Below are 13,584 nucleotides of genomic sequence, written 5' to 3' on the forward strand. Positions count from 1 at the left end.
AGCATGATATTCTCTTCTTCTGTACTCAAGCATTAGATCCAGTGTAGAAATTTCTTCTTAGTTTCAAAAGCTATGTGAAAGGATTTAACTTAACAAAAAAAGATTATTTTCATTCTTTTAGAAGAATAACTGCTTAAAAGTCAGATCTAATTAAAAATAAACTATTTGTAATTATGATTGTAATGGAGTGACAAGCAAAATAGTGAAAATAATGGAATTTTATTCATTGAAAGTCATGATAGATAGCTTTGAAATTGATATTATTGCCTATAATTTTTTTATTTAGAGCATACAATCACAGATAGTAGAAATGGAAGAGAATTAGACTGCATATTCCAATCCTTTGCAAGGGTAAGGTTGTTTCTTCCAGCCTATTTTCCAGGGCTTTGTTTAACCTAGTTTTAAATATTTCAAGCAGTAGAGATTCTACCATTTCACTATTCAACAGCCTAATAGATCTCGCTGTCAGGCTACCTTTCTTAATTTCACCCCCTACTGCTAAATAGTCCCTTTGTTTCACCCTCAGGCCTTTACTTCCTTGGTGTTTACACCTTTCCAATACTTATTTATTCATTAAGATTTACAAAAATATTAAAATGAGGCACCTATCCAAAACCCTCGGTACCCTGGGCACAAACAAAAATATTAAGAAGCAGCTAACCCTCTACAGAAGACTCATAAAACTCCTCACTTCTACACAGACTGAACCTGGTCAAATCCCTCCCTTTTCATCAGGGTGAGTAAACAGATGAACCTGGCATCATGCTCTGAAGGTTATTAACTACAAGCTATTTTGGACTGAGTTGGGGAAACACTACTCCCAATCAAGGGAGATCCAGCACAAGTGCTTCCACTGAAGTATGGCACAAGGAAGGATGACGATTTAAAGTGCCTTTTAGAGCTTTATTGGTCACAACCAACACATTAAACTCCACCTGGAAAGCACCAGGAAGCCTGTACAGATCACAGAGGTTTCACGTGATGTTGGCAAGATACTCTGCTTACAAAGTGAACCACTGAAGTCTGCATAAGATTTAATTTTTGAATGTCTTTAAGGTACTGCCTCAAGGTGACAAAATTATGGCTCACGGCAGCCAGTTCCGCATTCAGAAGAAACCATCATAATCTTGTAACTGGGAGTGGAGGTCCGAAATTTTCATGATCATATAGCAGCAGTAGAGGATCCTTCATAACCCCCCAGAGGTAGTCAATAGGCGGACCGCGGGCCAAATCTGGATGGCCTGACACTTTTGAATGGACCCAATATCTTTTTATTTAGTTATCATCAATATCATTGGGTTTTTCATTATTATTTTCTTCTCTGGAGTCTGGAACTTGACCAAGACATTTGGACCATGACAAAAAATAATTGACTACCCCTTCCCCAGATTGTGACAAGCCACAAATGGGAGATGCAAACATTCAATTAAAGATGGAGAAATCATCCTTGCTATATCTTCCCCTTGCTTTCACAGCTGACCAGCATCACCTCGGTTTTATTTAGATTTAGCTTCAGCCCCAGCTAGCTCTTATCTATTCCCCAAAATCTACCAGACACTGGACCAGGTGTTCAGCTGCATTAGCTGAGTTAAGTGCAATGGAAGTATGGAATTGTGTGAAAATACTGTGGGCCATGCTTCCATATTAACTCTCCTAATGCCCTCTAATGAGCAGGAAGGGGGGAAAGATGAAATTTTTCAGACCACCACTGGAGAGTACCCCTAAGGGAATATAAACAAGTGCCCCATACCACATTATTGGAATGTTTAGCCAGGAGAGAATGGATCTACCCAACAGGCCTGATGGGCAGAATCCCCTGGGAGAATAACATGAGAGGGAAAGGAGTCCAGGAGAGCTGGCTGTATTTTAAAGAATCCTTATTGAGGTTGCAGGAACAAACCATTCCAACTTGTAGAAAGAATAGTAAATATGGCAGGCGACCAGCGTGGCTTAACAGTGAAATCCTTGCTGATCTTAAACACAATAAAGAAACTTACAAGAAGTGGAAGATTGGACAAATGACCAGAGAGGAGCATAAAAATATTGCTTAGGCATGCAGAAGTGAAATCAGGAAGGCCAAATCACACTTGGAGTTGCAGCTAGCAAGAGATGTTAAGAGTAACAAGAAGGGTTTCTTCAGGCATGAGGTTCAAAAAGGACAAGTGCAGAGTCCTGCATTTAGGACAGAAGAATCCCATGCACTGCTACAGACTAGGGACCGAATGGCTAGGCATTTGTTCTGCAGAAAAGGACCTAAGGGTTACAGTGGACAAAAAGCTGGATATGAGTCAACAGTGTGCCCTTGTTGCCAAGAAGGCTAACCTCATTTTGAGACAGTCAAGAGGCAGGGATTAAAATAAAATACAGGTCTTACCGGTACGGGTACCACTCTGGCCCCTTCTCCTCCCCCCCACCCCCCGGAAGGGGCAGGGCTTCAGACAGAAGGGGAGGGGCCAGGGTGGAAGTAAAATAGCATTGATCAAATGTGGAAGAGGAGATAGATGCTTGTCAGTAATTAACCAGATTGTCCGGGTCAAAGGCTACTTACATAAGTTGCCAATAATAACCAGCAGCTTTCTGTAGATATTTATTATGTCACATATTGTACAAGAACATTGAGGAGTTAAATATATAGATCTGAGGAATTTTTTCAGACTAATAGCTTATTTGTTGAAAAATGCAGTTTATTTGATCCAAAACTATTCATGATATATATATATATATATATACAGAGAGAGAGAGAGAGAGAGAGAGAGAGAGAGAACGAACTGTATTGGAATATAACAAATCTAAGCACAGCTCTGCCTATCACAGTAATCATACAGCTGATTTATTTGAAAGCACGTCTTACACTGTAGAAAATTAATCAAATTCTTATAAGAAACAAGTTTTTTACTTTCCTGCATTGTATGTAGTAGATTAATATATGTTTTTAACACCTTCATAACTTGCTCTAATCGCAAAGCTTTTATCCCCGTAACTTACTCATACAGTATGCGTGCAGAGGGTTTTAAGGCTGTTGTTAATGACAATGGACTCGACAAAGGGTGGAAGCCAGAAAGTGATGTTCATCATAATTCAAATCTCTGGTAAGACATTCTTTCAAGCTCTTCTTTTTAACAACCATATTAGATAAACAGTGTCAAATGTGACAGCCTGACTACCGTCTAAACGGAAATGATGTTCAAAAAGATTGCTCTTCAGCGATGGATGCTGAAGCACAATTTAGACTGCGGAGATCATTCTTTTACTGATGCACTTGCAATGTCTTGTTTTTTATTTGAATGAGTTTTGCTGTCATTCCTCAGACCTCACTAATCCCAGAGCCCTTTTAGCTGTATTCTTGACATTGAAAATGATTTTATGTGATTTTAGTCTTCAACAGTTTAATTTGTGAAGCATGCATGGTAAGTCAATCCCCATTAATCATTCAAGGGAAAAACATGCACACGCACACCCATGAGCAGAAACTTGTAACATCATAAATTCCTAGACAAAACACATTTCTGTTGTCTCTCTTAGCTAGTTGGGAAAAATATTCTTTCATAAGAAGTCTTCTACTCTATCATCCAGGTTGTACCCCCTGGTACTTTTGGTTATTATTTTTCTTTTTATACGATGAAAGATTTTTAACTTTAGCCTTTGGTTATTTTCTGTTGATACAATTTTCAGCCCTCCCTTTGTACAGGGGGCTATTTTTACACAAGGCAGCAATATGTTTCAGCTAAATCCACTTAAGAAAAGGAAACAAAGCTAATGGAGCTGAAAGAACAAAAGTGGTTTGCTAATGATTATTTTTTTCTAAACCCTATTTCAACATTTTACATTTGTTTACTTTACATTACCATTGCTGGTTACTATTTGTTTAGCTCCAACAATGTGCTTAGCTCTGTATGAGACATAAAAATATAACTAGCGCCTACCCTTCAGACCTGGCCTCCTTCAAAGCCCTCCAAGACAAGCACAAAGAAGATACGATGTATGATTTCCACCCTTTATGTGAAGGAGGCACATTGAACTTGGAAATGGTTCCTGATTTTGATTGTATTTTTTGTGTATTATATTATTGAAGATCGCCTCATCCAGGGGGCAGAAAAGAACTGCTCCAGCTTTGGTCACACCCCCCGCCAACCGTGAGTGAAATTAACAAGGATGCCAGAAATAGCCCCAAATCCCCCGGTTCAGGCCACGGAGTGAACAGCTAACTTTAAACTGTTCCTATGCAGGCAGCAGGCTACTTGGGGAGGCTTCTCCCTCAGCCAGTCCCCCTGCTCTCTGCTACAAGCTAGAGGGGAGCCCCTGCAGCCCCTGCTGAGTGCAGGGGTTGGGGGAACGGAGAGCCTAGCCGCGTCAGGCAGCCTGGCTGGAGGAGGAGGAGGGAGGACAAAGAGAAAAATGTGACAGTGAGTTTTCAGTTTTTGAGGATTATTCCAATAGTAAAGTTTTATTACAAACAATACTGGTAGTAGTAATAGTAGCTTTATTTTCTATATCTAAGTCATGCAATGGGAGGGATCCATGAAGTGTGTAGGAGAGGTGGGTTGCTTGTGTTTGGACTGTACAGGTAAGGAATGTAACTTACTTCCACCCTGCCCCTCCCGTTCCGTCTGAAGCCCTGCCCCTTCCGGGGGGAGGGAGGAGAAGGGGCCAGAGTGGTACCCGTACCGGTAAGACCTGTATTTTATTTTCACCCCTGCCTCTTGACTGTCTTGATGAGAAGGGAGGAACTAAAGATGACCCCCTGGTTGCAAGCTTGAGTGGCAGAGGTTAAGGACACCACTAGAATTTTTAAAGGTTCCAAAGTGAACACTTTTAAAAGAGGTAGTTCTTTATTGCCAACTTCTTAGAAATAGCAACCAATGAATTTTACATGACACTCAGAGATACTGGCAGCTTATAGTAGAATCAAGCTCTTAGAGGGACTCAGTGGGAGTCTTTCTATTTATTTCAGCAGGTACCAGATCAGTCCTAAAATCTGAATACTGCATTGTTTTGTAAATTCAGTGCCAAAAATGATAAAGATAGGCAGAAGGAAACTTGCATATGAAAATGTATTGGCTGTCTCCAACAACCAGGCTACTTACTGGGATGTGAGCTGAAAGGCAATTGATGGTTTTATTCATTCCAACCAAAGCAGCCTTGAGGCTAGTGATTCTCTCTTTTAAAATTTTATGTAAGTTTAAGAGAAACTGAATCCTACTGGGCTCATGATATCATTTGTCACCATTCAGCTCCTATCAAGCTGAGTCTATTGTCCTACAAAGGGGCTGTTGTATCTTTATTTGCAAAATCTCGATCTGTTAATGCAAGAAGGGAAAGGAAGAATGTTTAATTGTGATGAAATTAGTTTTGTATGTTTTCCTTTCCCATTAAAGATGGCAGGGTTAAGATTCCATCTATAGTTCCCAGATTTCTAGATTCACTTCCTTACCCAGAAACTAACGATCAAGGAAGATTTTTAACATGTTGCATGCATACTGAACTGCATGTATACCATCAACATTAAATAGGTGCTAATGCTCTGATCCTCAGTGGTATCTAGATGCCTAATTCCCCTTGGTTTAATGGGAGTTGGGTGTCTAAATACCTTTGGGAATTTGGGCTTAAATGGTGAATGGGGATAACAATACTTTCTTCCTTAGTAAAGTGCTTTGAGATCTCTGAATGAAAAGCGCTAGGTAAAAGGTAGGTATTATTATTAAACTCCTGAGAATCAAACTGAACATTCTGAAAGACTAGAATCTTGTTAAGAATTATAATAAGTAATAAGCCCATCTGTAGTATTTTATATTGCAAAGTACTGTACAGAAGTCACCGAATTAATGCTAATGTGACTAATTAATTATTAGTGTTAGAATAAACATCATGAATAAACATCAGTGGCAACAAAAGCCAAACAGTTGACTTTTAAAGTGTGGTCACATTTGCCAATTGGACTGTGCTTTTTCCCCACCGTGGTACCATTTCATTCTGAGCTGAAAGTAGAAGTGATGAGTGCATTTATAATCACATTTTAGTTAAAATCAGAGCAAACAGACAATGCAGACTGAAAAAATCACTGCAGCAATTAAAGGCATTATTGTTCTCCTCTGCCTTGACCCTCACAGAGCCAGAGCATCTTAGAACTGAGAGGATCAAAGGTCTCTGGGATGTGGAGACCCAAAAGCACACACTTTGGATAGTAGGGTGGGCAACATAAAATTTACCTGCTGGGTGGCAAGAAAGCTGATGGTTTAATCAAGAAGAGACCCACACATATGCCAAAATCATGTCAAATGGCACAAGAAACCCAATTTTCTTCTAGGAACAGGACTGAATTCAGTACCATATTCATCACCTGGCACTCTTTCCCTCAGTGCTGTTGAAGCCATGTTACTGATCCAAGACTTTCTTTCTAGCAGGTGGCTCTAGAGTGGACTAGTTCAGGGATAAGGAAAACAGAAGATGAGTGGAGATGTTGTGCCAGACCCTCAGCTGGTATAAACTGTAGTCTGTGGAGCTCTATTGATGTACATCAGCGGAGGATGTGTACTCTAGTCTATGTCTGAGGAAGGAGTTGCTTTCTGTAGCGGTACTGATTCAAACTGGAATGGTGACCTGTTTGTCTCCTTTCAAGAAGATTTGTTTTTCTATCTTAAGTAGTTACATGGCCCCCATTCATGTAGTAACTGAGCACTTTACAATCTTTAATGTATTCACCCTCACAACACTCCTCATGTGAGTTAGGGACGTACTATTATCTCCATTTTACAGATAATAATAATACCTAGCTCTTACATAGCACTTTTAATCAATATGTCTCAAAATATTTTATAAGGGAGATGAGTATCATTATCCCCATTTTACAGAGAGGAAATGTGAAGCACAAAGAAGTGAAGTGGGTGTGCAGAGGGGTGGAAATCCCAGGTCCACCAATAAGCAGGCCAGGCATACTTGCTGCAGACTGTATAATCCCAAGCTCTTTTTGTGATGGTGTGGCTCCTACATGGCACAGTTTCTCTCTCTCTTTCCTTGGAAGAAATCTCCCAAACAGTGAATCCCTGCAACCCCTTGCCATCTGCCATTGTGTTTCACTGAAGACAGCGGAGGTGATAACTAGAACTGTCGATTTAATCACAGTTAACTCACACAATTAACTCAAAAAAATTAATCACGATTAATCGCCATTTTAATCACACTGTTAAATAATAAAATACCAATTGAAATGTATTAAATATTTTGGATGTTTTCTACATTTTCCAGTATATTGATTTCAATTACAACACAGAATACAAAGTGTACAGTGCTCACTTTATAATATTTGTATTACAAATATTTGCACTGTAAAAATGATACACAAAAGAAATAGTAGTTTTCAATTCACCTCATACAAATACTGTAGTGAATCTCTTTATCATGAAAGGCAATTTACAAATGTAGATTTTTTTTTGTAACATAACTGCACTTAAAAACAAAACAATGTAAAACTTTAGAGCCTACAAGTCCACTCAGCCCTACTTCTTGTTCAGCCACTCAATAAGACAAACAAGTTTGTTTACTTTTACAGGACATAATGCTGCCGGCTTCTTATTTATAACGTCATCAGAAAGTGAGAACAGGCATTCACATGGCACTTTTGTACCTGTCATTGCAAAGTATTTATATGCCAGATATGCTAAACATTCATATGCCGCTTCGTGCTTCAGCCACCATTCCAGAGAACATGCTTCCATGCTGATGACGCTCGTTTAAAAATATGCATTAATTAAATTTGTGACTGAACTCCTTGGGGGACAATAGTATGTCTCCTACTCTGTTTTACATGTATTCTGCCATATATTTCATGTTATAGCAGTCTCTGATGATGTTCCAGCACATGTAGTTCATGTTAAGAACACTTTCACTGCAGATTTGACAAAACACAAAGAAGGTACCAATGTGAGATTTCTAAAGATAGCTACAGCACTCAACTCAAGGTTTAAGCATCTGAAGTGCCTTCTAAAATCTGAGAGGGATTTGATATGGAGCATGCTTTCAGAAGTCTTAAAAGAGCAACACTCTGATGTGGAAACTACAGAACCTGAACCACCAAAAGAAAATCAACCTTCTGCTGGTTGCATCTGACTCAGATGATGAAAGTGAACATGCATCAGTCTGCACTGCTTTGGATTGTTATCAAGCAGAACCCTTCATTAGCATGGACACGTCCTCTAGAATGGTGTTTGAAGCATGAAGAGACATATGAATCTTTAATGGATCTGACAGATAAATATATTGCGACGCCAGCTACACCAGTGCCATGTGAAGACTTGTTCTTGCTTTCCAGTGATATTGTAAATAAAAAGCCGGCAGCATTATGCCCTGTAAAAGTAAACAAACTTGTTTGTCTGAGTGACTGACTGAACAAGAAGTAGGACTGAGAGGACATGCAGGGTCTAAAGTTTTATACTGTTTTATTATTTAATGCAGTTATTTTTTGTACATAATTCTACATTTGTAAGTTCAACTTTCATGATAAAGAGATTGTACTACAGTACTTGTATTAGGTGAATTGAAAAATGCTATTTATTTTGTTTTTATAGCACTAATATTTGTAATAAAAAATAAATATAAAGTGAGCACTGTACACTTTGTGTTCTGTGTTGTATTTGAAATCAACATATTTGAAAATGTAGAAAACACTCAAAAATATTTAAATAAATGGTATTTTATTATTATTTAACAGTGTAATTAATTGTGATTAATTTTTTTAATCACTTGACAGCCCTCGTGATAACTGGAAGTCCAAGCTCATTTGCTCATGTTTATTAGGAGTTTGCAAACATTGTAGCTAGGGCAAGTATCATGGGAAAGGACAAGGGGGCTTGAGAAAAGACTTTAGAGGGAATAGTTTGGAGGATAGGCTCGAAAGAAATTATTGTTAACTAAGATAACATCTGTTGGAACAAAAGAAGAAAAGATTTCTCCTAAAAAGAACATCTGGAAATAAAATACAATTTAAAATGCATACTTTGGGCAGTCAAAGAGCTTTTCATCCTCTGTTCATATTTTTATACATATACTGGGCCTTATACCTTACGCCAGACCCAGACTTAGTAATAAGTGCAGGACTGATCTGCTAGTACTTTTTATTTTAGTTAACTACAATAATCTGACAAGACACAGTAGTGGTTTCTGATATTTCCTGAAGCACAGCCATACACCTGAATAAAAAAAGAAGTTGGAAACACTCTGGTCTCATACCATAACAAGGAAGTGGGAGTTATTAAGCTTTCTGCCCTTTTGGTCGATTGCCGTTACGTTGTCTTAGTTTTCTGATAAAACCTAAACCCCTAAATATCTTGGCAATTGAAAAGATTAAAATCAGAATGCCTGAGACTGTAACAGCAAAAGAGGAAGAGGCAATTTTATATGTCCTGGATGGGGTTTCCCTCAGTGTTTTAGAAGTTTAAGATAGTTTTTATTTTAATATTTCATAAAATGTTCCCTCAGATGTTGCAATATAATGTTGTCTCCCTTCAGCTGTTTCTTTCCAACATAAAAGGCTCCTGAAGAACACAGCCATATTATTACAAGCTCTTACAGATCTGCAGAATTGATCATATATAATAATTAGCAAGAAGTTGCCTCAGCTTTGCAATACAATTTTAGAGGCATTCAAATTAAAGTATTTTATACTTGTTATAAATTACTGAAAATTGCTATACTTTAACATGTCATAAAGGATCTCCTGTCTGGAAAAATGCTGTTCAAGCCAAATAATGGAAGTTAAATGCTTAAGCACACAGTATTTGTATGAAGGGTTCATTCACCTTTCCAACTTTTCCTCTATTGTTTTGCTAAATCTGAGTGTGGAATTGTTTAAATTAAAGAGACAACAGTCTTTCTCCACCATCCATTATTTTGCTTTCAACTTTTATTTTTTCTCTTCTCTCTCTGATATTGTCCTTTGCTCATGGACTGCGATTCATAAAGCAAACAATGCCACATTGGAAAGTAACAAGAGATTTTTCTCTTTTAAAAATATCGTTCCCATCACCCTCAAACCAGATGCTATATATTCATTTGTTCCTGATGTGACAGGGTCAGGCCAGATGGCTAGAGGACAGTAGTGGAAGGTAGATACGTTAGCCCCAGATTAAGCAGGTCGCTTTTCCCTGGGTAAAATAACAGGGAGTATTCCAGAACAATCAGGAACCTGTTAGAACCAATTAAGGCAAGCGGGCTAATTAGGGCACCTGGAGCCAATTAAGAAGCTACTAGAACCAATTAAGGCAGGTAGGCTAATCAGGGCACCTGGTTATAAAGAAAACCTCCCTTCAGTTAGGGAGAGGAACGTAAGGAGCTGGGAGTGAGAGGACGTGTTGCTGGAGGACTGAGGAATACAAATGGCATCAGGAAGAAGGTCCTGTGGTGAGGACAAAGAAGGTGCTGGGGGGAGGTCATGGGGAAGTGGCCCAGGGAGTTGTAGTTGTCACACAGCTGTTACAGGAGACATTGTAGATAACTGCAATCTGCAGGGCCCTGGGCTGGAACCTGGAGTAGAGGGCAGGCCCGGGTTCACCTCATTCCCCCAACTCCCTATTTGACACAAGAGGAGTTGACCTGTAATGTGAGTCATATCACAGGGGAAGGTCTCTGGCCTGTCCTCGACTCACTAGGTGGGACAACAGAGACTGCAGGGATTGTTCTCCTTCCTTTCCCCCTGCTGGCCAGTGATGAGGTTAGCTGAGTGAACAGCAGGTTTGAGTCAGTGGCAAAAGTGGCCAAACTGCTGTGAACCTCTGAGGCAAGCAAATCCACCAGAAAGTACAGGACCCACCAAGGCAGAGGAGGAATTTTGTCAGAGTGAGTATATTTTCCCCATTTTCAGAAATTACTGCTGATTTTGTCCTTTTGATCTCTTTGAGGGTTGTTCTATCCTTACTAGTATGTCAGGGAGCTGGATGTATGAAAAGAGAAAGCAGTCTTCTACATGGCTCATATCTCTTTCTCCTGGATTATTCATACCATGAAATGAACATACCAGTGATATCATAATCTCTATATTTTTGTAATGTTAAAAGGAAACAACAAATAATGACATATTGGGCCCAATCCTGCTCCCACTGAAATCAATGGCAAACTAAGGAATCGTAGAATCGTTGGACTGGAAGGGACCTTGAGAGGTCATCTAGTCCGGTCCCCTGCACTCATGGCAGGACTATTATCAAGACCAGTGGTGAGTAACCTGCATCCCGTGCTCCACATGCGGCCCATCAGGGTAATCTGCTGGAGGGTCATGAGACAGTTTGTTTACATTGACTGTTAGCAGGCATGGCCACCCACAGCTCCCAGTAGCTGGAGTTCACCATTCCCGGCCAATAGGAGCTGCAGGAAGCAGTGTGGGCCACAGGGATGTGCTGGCCACCACTTCCCGCAGCTTTCATTAGCCGGGAACACCAAACCATGGCCACTGGGTGCTATGGGCAGCCATGCCTTCGGACGGTCAATGTAAACAAACTGTCTTGTGGCCCTCCAGTGGATTACCCTGATGGGCCGCAGGTTGCCCACCACTGATCTAGATCATCCCTGACAGGAGTTTGTCTAAACTGCTTGTAAAAATCTCTAATGATGGAAATTCCACAACCTCAGACCATTTCTCTAGTTTGTTCAGATTGGCACTATATTTACCCTTTTCCAGCCCTCTGGATTTTCTCCTATTTTCCATGAGTTTTCAACGATAATCACTAATGACTCAGATATCTCCTCAGTCAGCTCCTTGAGGATTCTAGGATGTATTTCATCAGGCCCCACTGACCTGAAGACATCTATCTTGTCTAAGTAATTTTCCCTATTTTAGCCTCTGATCTAACTCCATTTTCATTACCATTCACTAGACATTCAATTGCTACTAACCTTTTTGGTGAAAACTGAAACACAAAAGTCATTTAACACTTCTGCCACTTCCATATTTTCTGTTACTGTTCTCCGCCCCCCACCAATTGAGTAAAAGGCTTACCCGGTCCTTGGTCTTCTTCTTGATTCCAATGTATTTGAGGTGTTTTCTTGTTATCCTTTATGTTTCTCGCTAGTTTACTCTCATTTGTGCCTTGGCATCTCTAATTTTGTCCCTACATACTTGTGTTATTTCATTTGTTTATATCATCCTTTGTAATTTGGCCTAGTTTCCACTTTTTGTAGGACTGTTTTTTGAGTTTCAGATTATTGAAGATCTTTTGGTTAAGCCAGGGTGGTCTCTTGCCATACTTCCTATCTTTCCTACGCAGTGTGAAGTGCTCTTGTGCCCTTAATAATGTCTCTTTGAAAAACTGCCAACTCTCTTTAACTGTTTTACCACTTAGATTGCATCCCATGGGGTCTTACCTCCCAACTCTCTGAGTTCACTAAAGTCTGTCTTCTTGAAATCCTTTGTCTTTATTGTGCTGTTCTCCCTCCTAGCATTCTTTGGAATCATGAACTCTACCATTTCATGATCACTTTCACCCAAGCTGCCTTCCACTTTCAAATTCTCAACCAATTCATCACTATTTGCAAAATCAAATCAAGAATAGCCTCTCCCATAGTAGATTTCTTCACTTTCTGAAATTAAAAAAAAAGTCTCCAATACATTCTAAGAATTTGTTGGATAATCTGTGCCCTGCTGTGTTATTTTCCCAACAGATGTCTGGGTAGTTGAACTCCCCCATCACCACCAAGTTCTTTGGATGATTTTGACTTCATTGACTTCAATGGAAGTAGAATTTGGCTTATAAGATTAACAAGATGAGTAAGAAATACACAGAGGAAAAAAGATTTCTCTGTTGATCTGGGGAACTGCAAATGTAGAAATGCATTCTGAAAAAGAACAAAAAACAATTTCTCCCTGTTTAAAAATTAAATTGATTTTAGCTATGATAATATAACAACATCTTCCAATTGAGGATTTCAAACGTGTTTTACAAACATTAATGAGTTAAGCTTTTTAAACAAACCCATGAAATAGAAATATATCATTATCCCCAACATACAGATGGATAAAATGAAACAGAAGTTAAATAATGTGCTTAAAATCATACAGGCAGTCTGTGTCAGAGCAGGGAATGAAACTCAGAGCTTCTTTGATCACAATATCAGCGTCTGCTCTAAATGTTACTTGGGCTAGTTCTTGCTTTCATTAGCATCACTGGCAGTTTAGTTATTGATTTTAACAGGAGGAGTAGGCCTTTTGTGAATGTTTGACGAAGCACACAATTCTATCATTAGTAAATCCTTCAATGATCCATGACTAGGAACTAGAGAATCGTGATTTTTTTTTAAAAAAAATGTTTTTAAGTATCCTAGAACTTCAAAAAAATAGTTCCAATGTTTTGCAATGCAAGTTCTACATTTGTTCAGAATACACTTTAACCACGTGGGGGAGGGGCTAAAAAGAGTGTTTTCAATCATTTTAGCTTAGTCAAGTTAACGTAATGTGACTGAAAAGCCCTGACAAGGCTCCCTCATAACCTACAACATGCCCAGCTATCACACCATCAAATGTGTTAGCCTGCGCATTAACAGGGTTGCACATTCAGCTGTGTCAAGCTACCTTGATTGAGCTGGCACAGCTGAAACACATCCCCT

At 39.3% G+C, this 13,584-nt stretch overlaps 1 protein-coding gene across 3 annotated transcripts in view; it reads right to left on the reverse strand.

Moving 5' to 3' along the window:
- The window catches only part of KHDRBS2 (KH RNA binding domain containing, signal transduction associated 2), a 620,331-nt gene that overhangs the window by 96,009 nt on the left and 510,738 nt on the right, over positions 1 to 13,584 (reverse strand). The gene's annotated exons all lie outside the window — the stretch shown is intronic.

The sequence above is a fragment of the Mauremys mutica genome, chromosome 3, assembly GCF_020497125.1.
Source record: "Mauremys mutica isolate MM-2020 ecotype Southern chromosome 3, ASM2049712v1, whole genome shotgun sequence".
NCBI lineage: Eukaryota > Metazoa > Chordata > Testudines > Geoemydidae > Mauremys > Mauremys mutica.